The sequence below is a fragment of the Xenopus laevis genome, chromosome 7S, assembly GCF_017654675.1.
Source record: "Xenopus laevis strain J_2021 chromosome 7S, Xenopus_laevis_v10.1, whole genome shotgun sequence".
Taxonomy (NCBI): Eukaryota; Metazoa; Chordata; class Amphibia; order Anura; family Pipidae; genus Xenopus; species Xenopus laevis.
In genome coordinates, this window is record NC_054384.1 from 57719265 (window position 1) to 57734942 (window position 15678).

Consider the following 15678-nt stretch of genomic DNA (forward strand, 5'->3'; position numbering starts at 1 on the left):
TTTCCTTTTTCTCCGTAGAAATACAACATTGCCTTGTAATTGACCCAAACTAAGATAAAATGAATCCTTATTGGAGGCAAAGCAAGCAAATTGGGTTTATTTAATAACGACATGATTTTCTAGTAGACTTATGATATGAAGATCCAAGTTACGCAAAGACCCGATATCCCGAAAACCCCAGCTCCCGAGCATTCTGGATAACAGGTCCCATACCTGCACATACGGGAAGCTACACTTCACAAAGAAAATAAATTAAAGGGTAAATAAACGCCATGGAAGCCATCATGGAAAAGGCCTAGAGCAGTGCAAACAAAACCCCAAAGTCTACCACAGTACATACATGAAGACGACTTTAGGTCCACAATAGCGAATGTGCAATGAATGAAAAAAGCACTTACCTTTTGCTGTCTTCGCCGCGCTTCCGCAGGGGGGCTCAAGGCTGAGAAATGCAAGTAATCCAGACAGCCGAACCACTCCCACTGCGTACTCACGTCGGCCAGTGCCTGTTCAGTAGGGGTTTTTTTTTTAAAAAAAAGGAGCTTCAAGCCCATCCGGAATTAAAGGATGACTTAAACCAATGCAGGTACGTATTCAACGAACGAATCAGTGCAAACAAAAACATCTATCGCGACACATATGTGCACAGGTACTTCACACAGATAAGGAATTAAAGGGCAACGTAATAAAAGAGATCATCAAAGAGGCCAAACACAGATTAAGAGTTCAAGGGTAACTTAAGCCAATACAAGTAATCATTCAATGGACCCTCATGGATGTAAGCAAACAAATAAAGGGCACCTGAAACAAGGGACCGTTTAAGATGCAATAATCGGTTAATACATACGTTCAAATATACTTCACACAGAAAAGCAATTAAAGGGTAAATGAACGCCACATAAACCATCATTAAAAAGGCACAGATGAGTGAAAAAAAAACTCTCCCAAAGTCTACTGAAGGACCTATATGTTCATGCATGTCAATCAGATATGGAATGAAAGGCGGTGCAAAGAATAACTGAAAGTCTATGCAATTACATACAGGAACCTACTTAAACCAATGCGAGTGATCTTTCAAGAGGCTGTCAACAGTGAAATCAGAATCCGAAAGTCTATTGAAATACAGATGTGGATACAACAACTGAAAGAGATAAGGAGTAAAGGGTAACTTCAAACAAAAACCAAACTTTGCTGAAATACATACGTGCAGATACACTACCCACAGAGAATCAGTTCATCAGCGACAAAAAAACACTTGGCAGACTACAGCCCAATATGCTGAGTGGCCTGGTGGTCAACTACCGACCAGGCCTACCCGGGCCCACCCAATCCTCAGGTCTCACAACAGCATTCCCAAGACTAAGCATTTTCCTTTTACAATACCTTTGGAACATTAGAGAGGGTTCCACGTTCTATTCCGACTCTGTTTGACACGATGCCATCCCCTTCTGGGAGCTGCAGGGTAAGGGCAAACTCTGGAGATCTATCCGGACTTCATAACGGACTTTCCAACTGTCACTTGCAGCGTCACATGACTCTGCAGGATGACATCATGTAACATGCCCTGTTACATTTCGCTGCAGTCAGGACAACTTGCATGACTGCTAAAGAATAAAAGGGCAACTTAAACCAATACGAGCAATCATATACATACACATGTAGACAAACTTCAAATGGTTAAGGAATTAAAGGGTAACTTAAACCGATTGAAGTGATTACTGAAGAGGCTATCATCAGTGTAAACAAACACCATAAGTCTATTGCAATACATACGTGCAAATACGCTTCACACAGATAAGGAACTAAAGGGCAACTTGAACAATACCAACGCTCAATGAAGAGGCCATAATCAGCGCAAATACATGTTGAAAGCAGGCCCAGACCCGCTCCCTACTTTAAGCACTGTCCTGGACTCAGGGGGTGGTGTGTGGGCCCTGGGCCCCCAGTCAGACGCTGCTCAAAGGCTATTGAAATACTTAAGTGCAGATGCACTTCACACAGATAAGGAATTGAAGGGTAACTCAAACCTAGTCATCATTGAATGGACAGTCATCAGCGCTAGCAAATGAATAAAGGATAACCAAAACCAATACAAGAGACCGTTCAAGATGCAAAAAAGTCCCCACTGGAGGACATCTTGCAAACCCCACCAAAAACAAAATACCACATGTAAGCCAAGAATGGAATACAGTACCAATATAAACAGACAATCTTTCTACACGAAAGGCAAAACTTACACATACCACTCACCTGTGCTTAAATCATCCACTACAATAGATATTTTCCTAGTAAAGCCTCAATCGTTCCACTTAATATTAAATGCCTGCATTACCCCCGCAACATGGACTGATAAGCCCCTGATTGCAATGACCATTCGAGAGGAATACCGAGTAGGTCTAGGCCACCCTGGCACTTAAACAATGCCTTACTCCAAAACGAACAGACCAAACAAAAATTGTCCCACCAGCTTAAAAGCTTCTTCCAAACTAATGAAGTAGAGTCCACAGTTCATCAAAATCGTTGGTGTACCCACAAGGCTGTCATGAGTGGCCAAATTAGCAAGAAACAAACAAACACAGGCTTTACAGAAACGAACATTAACAAAGCAAGAATATAGAACCAACCCTACATCAACCTTAGCAAGTCAAATAAAGCTTATAAAAGCAAAAAAAGTACTTTAATGTGGGAAACTACCTTATCTTTATCAAGTGAAAATACACATAGAGGAGCCTATTTCTTGTAATGTTTAAAACAAAATTTGCCAAAAATGACGTAAAAAGCTGTGTAAAATAAATGAAGAATTTATCAAGGTGTGTTTTATACAATGCGAATGCCAGATTTGTTGCTATTTGACCCTGCTTCAGAACTTTATACATTATTGCAGAAGATGCTCTAAGAAAAAAGAAAAACAAAATGACTCTTTTTTTTAACACAGCAATGTCTGACAAGGTGTGAGAGATGTTGTTGCGATTTTTTTACAATGCATTATAAATCTGAGCCAGAATGCATATCTAATAAACACCCAACGGCAGGAATGATGTCATTGATGTCATTTAAACATTGTTTAAAAAAGTTCCCACTACTGCAAACAGGACAGTGAGAGATAAATCAGAAACATTCATAGAATGGAAAAAAACTATAAGAGAAACTTATAATGAAAGGTGAGTGTCTGCTACACTATAATAAAATGAATAATAATAATAATAATAATAATAATAATAACAACACTATAATGTATAGAACTAGCAATTGCACAGCATGTGTTATCAAATTTCTCAGTGACTTACCAGTAGTTAAATTGTAACAGCTGAGTGTTCCAGGTTGCAAAAAAATACAGCCAAAGTTGCAGAGTGTAAATAAAGAGTTGAGTTAGAAATATTGTTTCTGCCCCCTAGTGGGCGTTTTGTGCAAATTGCTGCAGACCACTGAGAATGGTTGCTGCCCCCTAGTGGCCACACTGGTGAATACATGGTTCAGATATAGTAGCATTTTTTCGGTTAGGAAGCAATTAGCAAATATATGCAAATAGCAAATATATGTCTACCCCCCAAAACCATATATTTTCAGAAAGTACACATTCTACTGAACCTAAAACGGATACCCATGCCTTTCTGCTCCAAACTACTGAGTCACAAGGCTTTCCCAAAAATGGCGGTTATGGTAAATGACCTGAAAATTGCCTCAAAGCTTTACATTTCTAGCATCATATCGCCCATGTATCATTACGTACCAATAAAAAACACCCTAAACATAATTGCTAGGGGTTTCTAAAACAGCAGCGTGGGACCTGGGGTATGTACACCCAGGTCATTGTGCTTAAAGGGTGAGCACGTTTATGGTCATGCGGAGGCTATCAGTAATTTATATGTATAATGACATGAAATTTTCACAGTGAGACTGAGATACTCCCTAAAAAAGATCATTTAGAATTAAATGCCTCGTAAAATATTGGAGGTTGGAAGGGAGCTTATTTTGTTTTGTAAAATCTTGTGCTCTGATAAACTTCAGTAACTCTTTACTGCTGCACTGCAAGTTGGAGTGATATTACCCCCCTCCTTTCTCCCCCCAGCACCCCATCAGCAGAACATTGGGAAGGAAACCAGATAACAGCTTCCTGGTAGATATAAGAAGAGCACTTCATTGTAAAATCCCATGTCCCACTGCGACTCCTTCAGTTTCATTGAGAAGGAGAAACAATAGCCTGCCTGAAAGTAGTTTCACCCTGAAATGCTGGCTCCGGCAAAATGACCTGAGATGGCTGCCTACACACCAATATTACAACTAAAAAAATACACTTGTTGGGTTAGGAACTACATTTTACATGGTTGAGTAAATTATTCACTGTGTAATTTAGAAATAAATACGACACCATAAAAATCCCAGAATCCCTTTAGCATTATTCCATTAGCATAAACTTGTAAATCCTTCCCTGTTTTAAAGGCTGGATGTCAGAAATATGCAATATTTGGCTACAATTTGTACACGAAACACAGAAAGAAATCACCAGCGCTCAGACTAACCCACGCTGTGGCGTTGACCAGCTGCATGTGCCAGTGCTCGGTCTAACCCACATTCTGGAATTGACCAGCTGCTATAAACGATAAAAAGCCAATGTTTGTACACAAAGAGAAAGAGAAAAATTGCCAGCGCACGGTTTGCCTTTGATTATTACAAAAACTGAGGTGTTGGTACCACACTTTGACCAAAATATGTAAGCTCACGTGCCACGTCAAGGCCCCTCATTGTACGTGAGTCAAGATGCAGGCGACTCAGGGAAACTCTACACAAATCATATTCAAAAAGCACCAAATGCAGACAAGCTCAAACGTCTACAATCAGTTTGGGTCGTGTGTTATGGAAAAGACAAAGCAGAACAGAATTATGGCCGTCTCCCATAGACTCCATTTGATCTTAAATCAATATGAGCGATCATTCAAGAGGCCGTGATCAGTAAAAACAAGAGGAGAAAATCTCTCTAAATTTATATGTGTAGACAGACTTCAAACAGTTAAGGAATTAAAGGGTAACAAACCAGTTCCAGTGATCATTGAAGAGGCTATCATCAGTGCAAACAAACACCAAAAGTCTATTGCAATACATACATGCAGATAAACGTCCCGCAGATAAGGAATTAAAGGGCCACTTATCTATCATTGAATAGACCATCATCGGTGCCAACAAATACCACACAGATAAGGAATTAAAGGGTAACTTAAGCCAATACAAGTAATTATTGACCATCAGCAGTGCAAACACATAAATAAAAGGTAACCAAAACTAGCAGTTAGGCAGGTTTTATACATAGAGACTTAAAAGGTTGAACTTGATGGACTTTTGATGGATTTTTCAACCTAACTTACTATAACTATGTAACTATGAGACAAGGGACCGCTCAAGATGCAATAATCAGTGCAAACAAAAACCAAAAGTCCATTGCAATACATACATCCAGATATACTTGACACAGAAAAGCAATTAAAAGGTAAGTGAACGCCAGCGAAGCCATCATTCAAAAGGCCTAGAGCAGTGCAAACAAAAACAGTCTACCAAAGTACATATATGTTCATACACCTCAATCAGATAAGGGATGAAAGGGTAACTTAACCCAATGCAATTGTTCATTCAAGAAGCAATAATCAGTGCAAAAAATAACCAAACCTCTATTGCAATACATATGTGCAGATAAACATCACACAGATACGGAATTAAAAGGCAACATAATAGCAGCGGTCAATGAAGACGACTTTAGGTCCACAATAGCGAATGTGCAATGAATGAAAAAAGCACTTACCTTTTGCTGTCTTCGCCGCGCTTCCGCAGGGGGGCTCAAGGCTGAGAAATGCAAGTAATCCAGACAGCCGAACCACTCCCACTGCGTACTCACGTCGGCCAGTGCCTGTTCAGTAGGTATTTTTTTTTTAAAAAAAAGGAGCTTCAATCCCATCCGGAATTAAAGGATGACTTAAACCAATGCAGGGGGGCATTCAAGATGCACTCATCAGTGCAAACAAAAAACAAAAGTCTATCCAAACACATACATGTGCAGGCACGTCACACAGATAAGGAATTAAAGGGCAACTTAATAAAAGCAATCGTTGAATAGGCCTTCATTGGTGCAAACAAACACCACACAGATTATGAAGTAAAGGGTAATCTAAGGCAAAACAATCAATCCTTTAATTTGCCATCCTCAGCGCAAGATAACGAATAAAGGCTAGCCCGGAACCGATACAAGGGACCGTGTTTAAGATGCAATCATCAGTGCAAACAAAATACAAAAGTCTATTGCAATACAGGTATAGCATCCGTTATCCGGAAACCCGTTATCCAGAAAGCACCGAATTATGGAAAGGCCGTCTCCCACAGACTCCTTTTTATCCACATAATCCAAGTTTTTAAAAAGGATTTCCCTTTTCTCCGTAGAAATACAACATTGCCTTGTACTTGACCCAAACTAAGATAAAATGAATCCTTATTGGAGGCAAAGCAAGCAAATTGGGTTTATTTAATAACGACATGATTTTCTAGTAGACTTATGGTATGAAGATCCAAGTTACGCAAAGACCCGATATCCCGAAAACCCCAGCTCCCGAGCATTCTGGATAACAGGTCCCATACCTGCACATACGGGAAGCTACACTTCACAAAGAAAATAAATTAAAGGGTAAATAAACGCCATGGAAGCCATCATGGAAAAGGCCTAGAGCAGTGCAAACAAAACCCCAAAGTCTACCACAGTACATACATGAAGACGACTTTAGGTCCACAATAGCGAATGTGCAATGAATGAAAAAAGCACTTACCTTTTGCTGTCTTCGCCGCGCTTCCGCAGGGGGGCTCAAGGCTGAGAAATGCAAGTAATCCAGACAGCCGAACCACTCCCACTGCGTACTCACGTCGGCCAGTGCCTGTTCAGTAGGGGTTTTTTTTTAAAAAAAAGGAGCTTCAAGCCCATCCGGAATTAAAGGATGACTTAAACCAATGCAGGTACGTATTCAAGAAACAATCATCAGTGCAAACAAAAACATCTATCGCGACACATATGTGCACAGGTACTTCACACAGATAAGGAATTAAAGGGCAATGTAATAAAAGAGATCATCAAAGAGGCCAAACACAGATTAAGAGTTCAAGGGTAACTTAAGCCAATACAAGTAATCATTCAATGGACCCTCATGGATGTAAGCAAACAAATAAAGGGCACCTGAAACAAGGGACCGTTTAAGATGCAATAATCGGTTAATACATACGTTCAGATATACTTCACACAGAAAAGCAATTAAAGGGTAAATGAACGCCACATAAACCATCATTAAAAAGGCACAGATGAGTGAAAAAAAAACTCTCCCAAAGTCTACTGAAGGACATATATGTTCATATGTTCATACACGTCAATCAGATAAGGGCTGAAAGGGTAACTTAAACCAAAGCAAGTGTTCATTCAAGAAGCAATAATCAGTGCAAAAAATAACCAAACCTCTATTGCAATACATATGTGCAGATAAACATCACACAGATACGGAATTAAAAGGCAACATAATAGCAGCGGTCAATGAAGACGACTTTAGGTCCACAATAGCGAATGTGCAATGAATGAAAAAAGCACTTACCTTTTGCTGTCTTCGCCGCGCTTCCGCAGGGGGGCTCAAGGCTGAGAAATGCAAGTAATCCAGACAGCCGAACCACTCCCACTGCGTACTCACGTCGGCCAGTGCCTGTTCAGTAGGTATTTGTTTTTTAAAAAAAAGGAGCTTCAATCCCATCCGGAATTAAAGGATGACTTAAACCAATGCAGGGGGGCATTCAAGATGCACTCATCAGTGCAAACAAAAAACAAAAGTCTATCGCAACACATACATGTGCAGGCACGTCACACAGATAAGGAATTAAAGGGCAACTTAATAAAAGCAATCGTTGAATAGGCCTTCATTGGTGCAAACAAACACCACACAGATTATGAAGTAAAGGGTAATCTAAGGCAAAACAATCAATCCTTTAATTTGCCATCCTCAGCGCAAGATAACGAATAAAGGCTAGCCCGGAACCGATACAAGGGACCGTGTTTAAGATGCAATCATCAGTGCAAACAAAATACAAAAGTCTATTGCGATACAGGTATAGCATCCGTTATCCGGAAACCCGTTATCCAGAAAGCACCGAATTATGGAAAGGCCGTCTCCCACAGACTCCTTTTTATCCACATAATCCAAGTTTTTAAAAAGGATTTCCTTTTTCTCCGTAGAAATACAACATTGCCTTGTAATTGACCCAAACTAAGATAAAATGAATCCTTATTGGAGGCAAAGCAAGCAAATTGGGTTTATTTAATAACGACATGATTTTCTAGTAGACTTATGATATGAAGATCCAAGTTACGCAAAGACCCGATATCCCGAAAACCCCAGCTCCCGAGCATTCTGGATAACAGGTCCCATACCTGCACATACGGGAAGCTACACTTCACAAAGAAAATAAATTAAAGGGTAAATAAACGCCATGGAAGCCATCATGGAAAAGGCCTAGAGCAGTGCAAACAAAACCCCAAAGTCTACCACAGTACATACATGAAGACGACTTTAGGTCCACAATAGCGAATGTGCAATGAATGAAAAAAGCACTTACCTTTTGCTGTCTTCGCCGCGCTTCCGCAGGGGGGCTCAAGGCTGAGAAATGCAAGTAATCCAGACAGCCGAACCACTCCCACTGCGTACTCACGTCGGCCAGTGCCTGTTCAGTAGGGGTTTTTTTTTAAAAAAAAGGAGCTTCAAGCCCATCCGGAATTAAAGGATGACTTAAACCAATGCAGGTACGTATTCAACGAACGAATCAGTGCAAACAAAAACATCTATCGCGACACATATGTGCACAGGTACTTCACACAGATAAGGAATTAAAGGGCAACGTAATAAAAGAGATCATCAAAGAGGCCAAACACAGATTAAGAGTTCAAGGGTAACTTAAGCCAATACAAGTAATCATTCAATGGACCCTCATGGATGTAAGCAAACAAATAAAGGGCACCTGAAACAAGGGACCGTTTAAGATGCAATAATCGGTTAATACATACGTTCAAATATACTTCACACAGAAAAGCAATTAAAGGGTAAATGAACGCCACATAAACCATCATTAAAAAGGCACAGATGAGTGAAAAAAAAACTCTCCCAAAGTCTACTGAAGGACCTATATGTTCATGCATGTCAATCAGATATGGAATGAAAGGCGGTGCAAAGAATAACTGAAAGTCTATGCAATTACATACAGGAACCTACTTAAACCAATGCGAGTGATCTTTCAAGAGGCTGTCAACAGTGAAATCAGAATCCGAAAGTCTATTGAAATACAGATGTGGATACAACAACTGAAAGAGATAAGGAGTAAAGGGTAACTTCAAACAAAAACCAAACTTTGCTGAAATACATACGTGCAGATACACTACCCACAGAGAATCAGTTCATCAGCGACAAAAAAACACTTGGCAGACTACAGCCCAATATGCTGAGTGGCCTGGTGGTCAACTACCGACCAGGCCTACCCGGGCCCACCCAATCCTCAGGTCTCACAACAGCATTCCCAAGACTAAGCATTTTCCTTTTACAATACCTTTGGAACATTAGAGAGGGTTCCACGTTCTATTCCGACTCTGTTTGACACGATGCCATCCCCTTCTGGGAGCTGCAGGGTAAGGGCAAACTCTGGAGATCTATCCGGACTTCATAACGGACTTTCCAACTGTCACTTGCAGCGTCACATGACTCTGCAGGATGACATCATGTAACATGCCCTGTTACATTTCGCTGCAGTCAGGACAACTTGCATGACTGCTAAAGAATAAAAGGGCAACTTAAACCAATACGAGCAATCATATACATACACACGTAGACAAACTTCAAATGGTTAAGGAATTAAAGGGTAACTTAAACCGATTGAAGTGATTACTGAAGAGGCTATCATCAGTGTAAACAAACACCATAAGTCTATTGCAATACATACGTGCAAATACGCTTCACACAGATAAGGAACTAAAGGGCAACTTGAACAATACCAACGCTCAATGAAGAGGCCATAATCAGCGCAAATACATGTTGAAAGCAGGCCCAGACCCGCTCCCTACTTTAAGCACTGTCCTGGACTCAGGGGGTGGTGTGTGGGCCCTGGGCCCCCAGTCAGACGCTGCTCAAAGGCTATTGAAATACTTAAGTGCAGATGCACTTCACACAGATAAGGAATTGAAGGGTAACTCAAACCTAGTCATCATTGAATGGACAGTCATCAGCGCTAGCAAATGAATAAAGGATAACCAAAACCAATACAAGAGACCGTTCAAGATGCAAAAAAGTCCCCACTGGAGGACATCTTGCAAACCCCACCAAAAACAAAATACCACATGTAAGCCAAGAATGGAATACAGTACCAATATAAACAGACAATCTTTCTACACGAAAGGCAAAACTTACACATACCACTCACCTGTGCTTAAATCATCCACTACAATAGATATTTTCCTAGTAAAGCCTCAATCGTTCCACTTAATATTAAATGCCTGCATTACCCCCGCAACATGGACTGATAAGCCCCTGATTGCAATGACCATTCGAGAGGAATACCGAGTAGGTCTAGGCCACCCTGGCACTTAAACAATGCCTTACTCCAAAACGAACAGACCAAACAAAAATTGTCCCACCAGCTTAAAAGCTTCTTCCAAACTAATGAAGTAGAGTCCACAGTTCATCAAAATCGTTGGTGTACCCACAAGGCTGTCATGAGTGGCCAAATTAGCAAGAAACAAACAAACACAGGCTTTACAGAAACGAACATTAACAAAGCAAGAATATAGAACCAACCCTACATCAACCTTAGCAAGTCAAATAAAGCTTATAAAAGCAAAAAAAGTACTTTAATGTGGGAAACTACCTTATCTTTATCAAGTGAAAATACACATAGAGGAGCCTATTTCTTGTAATGTTTAAAACAAAATTTGCCAAAAATGACGTAAAAAGCTGTGTAAAATAAATGAAGAATTTATCAAGGTGTGTTTTATACAATGCGAATGCCAGATTTGTTGCTATTTGACCCTGCTTCAGAACTTTATACATTATTGCAGAAGATGCTCTAAGAAAAAAGAAAAACAAAATGACTCTTTTTTTTAACACAGCAATGTCTGACAAGGTGTGAGAGATGTTGTTGCGATTTTTTTACAATGCATTATAAATCTGAGCCAGAATGCATATCTAATAAACACCCAACGGCAGGAATGATGTCATTGATGTCATTTAAACATTGTTTAAAAAAGTTCCCACTACTGCAAACAGGACAGTGAGAGATAAATCAGAAACATTCATAGAATGGAAAAAAACTATAAGAGAAACTTATAATGAAAGGTGAGTGTCTGCTACACTATAATAAAATGAATAATAATAATAATAATAATAATAATAATAACAACACTATAATGTATAGAACTAGCAATTGCACAGCATGTGTTATCAAATTTCTCAGTGACTTACCAGTAGTTAAATTGTAACAGCTGAGTGTTCCAGGTTGCAAAAAAATACAGCCAAAGTTGCAGAGTGTAAATAAAGAGTTGAGTTAGAAATATTGTTTCTGCCCCCTAGTGGGCGTTTTGTGCAAATTGCTGCAGACCACTGAGAATGGTTGCTGCCCCCTAGTGGCCACACTGGTGAATACATGGTTCAGATATAGTAGCATTTTTTCGGTTAGGAAGCAATTAGCAAATATATGCAAATAGCAAATATATGTCTACCCCCCAAAACCATATATTTTCAGAAAGTACACATTCTACTGAACCTAAAACGGATACCCATGCCTTTCTGCTCCAAACTACTGAGTCACAAGGCTTTCCCAAAAATGGCGGTTATGGTAAATGACCTGAAAATTGCCTCAAAGCTTTACATTTCTAGCATCATATCGCCCATGTATCATTACGTACCAATAAAAAACACCCTAAACATAATTGCTAGGGGTTTCTAAAACAGCAGCGTGGGACCTGGGGTATGTACACCCAGGTCATTGTGCTTAAAGGGTGAGCACGTTTATGGTCATGCGGAGGCTATCAGTAATTTATATGTATAATGACATGAAATTTTCACAGTGAGACTGAGATACTCCCTAAAAAAGATCATTTAGAATTAAATGCCTCGTAAAATATTGGAGGTTGGAAGGGAGCTTATTTTGTTTTGTAAAATCTTGTGCTCTGATAAACTTCAGTAACTCTTTACTGCTGCACTGCAAGTTGGAGTGATATTACCCCCCTCCTTTCTCCCCCCAGCACCCCATCAGCAGAACATTGGGAAGGAAACCAGATAACAGCTTCCTGGTAGATATAAGAAGAGCACTTCATTGTAAAATCCCATGTCCCACTGCGACTCCTTCAGTTTCATTGAGAAGGAGAAACAATAGCCTGCCTGAAAGTAGTTTCACCCTGAAATGCTGGCTCCGGCAAAATGACCTGAGATGGCTGCCTACACACCAATATTACAACTAAAAAAATACACTTGTTGGGTTAGGAACTACATTTTACATGGTTGAGTAAATTATTCACTGTGTAATTTAGAAATAAATACGACACCATAAAAATCCCAGAATCCCTTTAGCATTATTCCATTAGCATAAACTTGTAAATCCTTCCCTGTTTTAAAGGCTGGATGTCAGAAATATGCAATATTTGGCTACAATTTGTACACGAAACACAGAAAGAAATCACCAGCGCTCAGACTAACCCACGCTGTGGCGTTGACCAGCTGCATGTGCCAGTGCTCGGTCTAACCCACATTCTGGAATTGACCAGCTGCTATAAACGATAAAAAGCCAATGTTTGTACACAAAGAGAAAGAGAAAAATTGCCAGCGCACGGTTTGCCTTTGATTATTACAAAAACTGAGGTGTTGGTACCACACTTTGACCAAAATATGTAAGCTCACGTGCCACGTCAAGGCCCCTCATTGTACGTGAGTCAAGATGCAGGCGACTCAGGGAAACTCTACACAAATCATATTCAAAAAGCACCAAATGCAGACAAGCTCAAACGTCTACAATCAGTTTGGGTCGTGTGTTATGGAAAAGACAAAGCAGAACAGAATTATGGCCGTCTCCCATAGACTCCATTTGATCTTAAATCAATATGAGCGATCATTCAAGAGGCCGTGATCAGTAAAAACAAGAGGAGAAAATCTCTCTAAATTTATATGTGTAGACAGACTTCAAACAGTTAAGGAATTAAAGGGTAACAAACCAGTTCCAGTGATCATTGAAGAGGCTATCATCAGTGCAAACAAACACCAAAAGTCTATTGCAATACATACATGCAGATAAACGTCCCGCAGATAAGGAATTAAAGGGCCACTTATCTATCATTGAATAGACCATCATCGGTGCCAACAAATACCACACAGATAAGGAATTAAAGGGTAACTTAAGCCAATACAAGTAATTATTGACCATCAGCAGTGCAAACACATAAATAAAAGGTAACCAAAACTAGCAGTTAGGCAGGTTTTATACATAGAGACTTAAAAGGTTGAACTTGATGGACTTTTGATGGATTTTTCAACCTAACTTACTATAACTATGTAACTATGAGACAAGGGACCGCTCAAGATGCAATAATCAGTGCAAACAAAAACCAAAAGTCCATTGCAATACATACATCCAGATATACTTGACACAGAAAAGCAATTAAAAGGTAAGTGAACGCCAGCGAAGCCATCATTCAAAAGGCCTAGAGCAGTGCAAACAAAAACAGTCTACCAAAGTACATATATGTTCATACACCTCAATCAGATAAGGGATGAAAGGGTAACTTAACCCAATGCAATTGTTCATTCAAGAAGCAATAATCAGTGCAAAAAATAACCAAACCTCTATTGCAATACATATGTGCAGATAAACATCACACAGATACGGAATTAAAAGGCAACATAATAGCAGCGGTCAATGAAGACGACTTTAGGTCCACAATAGCGAATGTGCAATGAATGAAAAAAGCACTTACCTTTTGCTGTCTTCGCCGCGCTTCCGCAGGGGGGCTCAAGGCTGAGAAATGCAAGTAATCCAGACAGCCGAACCACTCCCACTGCGTACTCACGTCGGCCAGTGCCTGTTCAGTAGGTATTTTTTTTTAAAAAAAAGGAGCTTCAATCCCATCCGGAATTAAAGGATGACTTAAACCAATGCAGGGGGGCATTCAAGATGCACTCATCAGTGCAAACAAAAAACAAAAGTCTATCGCAACACATACATGTGCAGGCACGTCACACAGATAAGGAATTAAAGGGCAACTTAATAAAAGCAATCGTTGAATAGGCCTTCATTGGTGCAAACAAACACCACACAGATTATGAAGTAAAGGGTAATCTAAGGCAAAACAATCAATCCTTTAATTTGCCATCCTCAGCGCAAGCTAACGAATAAAGGCTAGCCCGGAACCGATACAAGGGACCGTGTTTAAGATGCAATCATCAGTGCAAACAAAATACAAAAGTCTATTGCAATACAGGTATAGCATCCGTTATCCGGAAACCCGTTATCCAGAAAGCACCGAATTATGGAAAGGCCGTCTCCCACAGACTCCTTTTTATCCACATAATCCAAGTTTTTAAAAAGGATTTCCTTTTTCTCCGTAGAAATACAACATTGCCTTGTACTTGACCCAAACTAAGATAAAATGAATCCTTATTGGAGGCAAAGCAAGCAAATTGGGTTTATTTAATAACGACATGATTTTCTAGTAGACTTATGGTATGAAGATCCAAGTTACGCAAAGACCCGATATCCCGAAAACCCCAGCTCCCGAGCATTCTGGATAACAGGTCCCATACCTGCACATACGGGAAGCTACACTTCACAAAGAAAATAAATTAAAGGGTAAATAAACGCCATGGAAGCCATCATGGAAAAGGCCTAGAGCAGTGCAAACAAAACCCCAAAGTCTACCACAGTACATACATGAAGACGACTTTAGGTCCACAATAGCGAATGTGCAATGAATGAAAAAAGCACTTACCTTTTGCTGTCTTCGCCGCGCTTCCGCAGGGGGGCTCAAGGCTGAGAAATGCAAGTAATCCAGACAGCCGAACCACTCCCACTGCGTACTCACGTCGGCCAGTGCCTGTTCAGTAGGGGTTTTTTTTTTAAAAAAAGGAGCTTCAAGCCCATCCGGAATTAAAGGATGACTTAAACCAATGCAGGTACGTATTCAACGAACGAATCAGTGCAAACAAAAACATCTATCGCGACACATATGTGCACAGGTACTTCACACAGATAAGGAATTAAAGGGCAATGTAATAAAAGAGATCATCAAAGAGGCCAAACACAGATTAAGAGTTCAAGGGTAACTTAAGCCAATACAAGTAATCATTCAATGGACCCTCATGGATGTAAGCAAACAAATAAAGGGCACCTGAAACAAGGGACCGTTTAAGATGCAATAATCGGTTAATACATACGTTCAGATATACTTCACACAGAAAAGCAATTAAAGGGTAAATGAACGCCACATAAACCATCATTAAAAAGGCACAGATGAGTGAAAAAAAAACTCTCCCAAAGTCTACTGAAGGACATATATGTTCATATGTTCATACACGTCAATCAGATAAGGGCTGAAAGGGTAACTTAAACCAAAGCAAGTGTTCATTCAAGAAGCAATAATCAGTGCAA

General features: G+C 40.0%; 2 long non-coding RNA genes across 2 annotated transcripts; both read right to left on the reverse strand.

Moving 5' to 3' along the window:
* Nucleotides 1–530: 530 nt before the first annotated feature.
* LOC121396413 lies at nucleotides 531–7414 on the reverse strand. Its single transcript, XR_005963030.1, has 2 exons — nucleotides 7364–7414; nucleotides 531–960 (listed from the first exon to the last, which is right to left on the reverse strand). It is a non-coding gene; the product is annotated as an uncharacterized LOC121396413 (long non-coding RNA).
* Nucleotides 7415–8750: 1336 nt separating this feature from the next.
* LOC121396412 lies at nucleotides 8751–15631 on the reverse strand. Its single transcript, XR_005963029.1, has 2 exons — nucleotides 15581–15631; nucleotides 8751–9180 (listed from the first exon to the last, which is right to left on the reverse strand). It is a non-coding gene; the product is annotated as an uncharacterized LOC121396412 (long non-coding RNA).
* Between the last annotated feature and the right edge of the window lie 47 nt (nucleotides 15632–15678).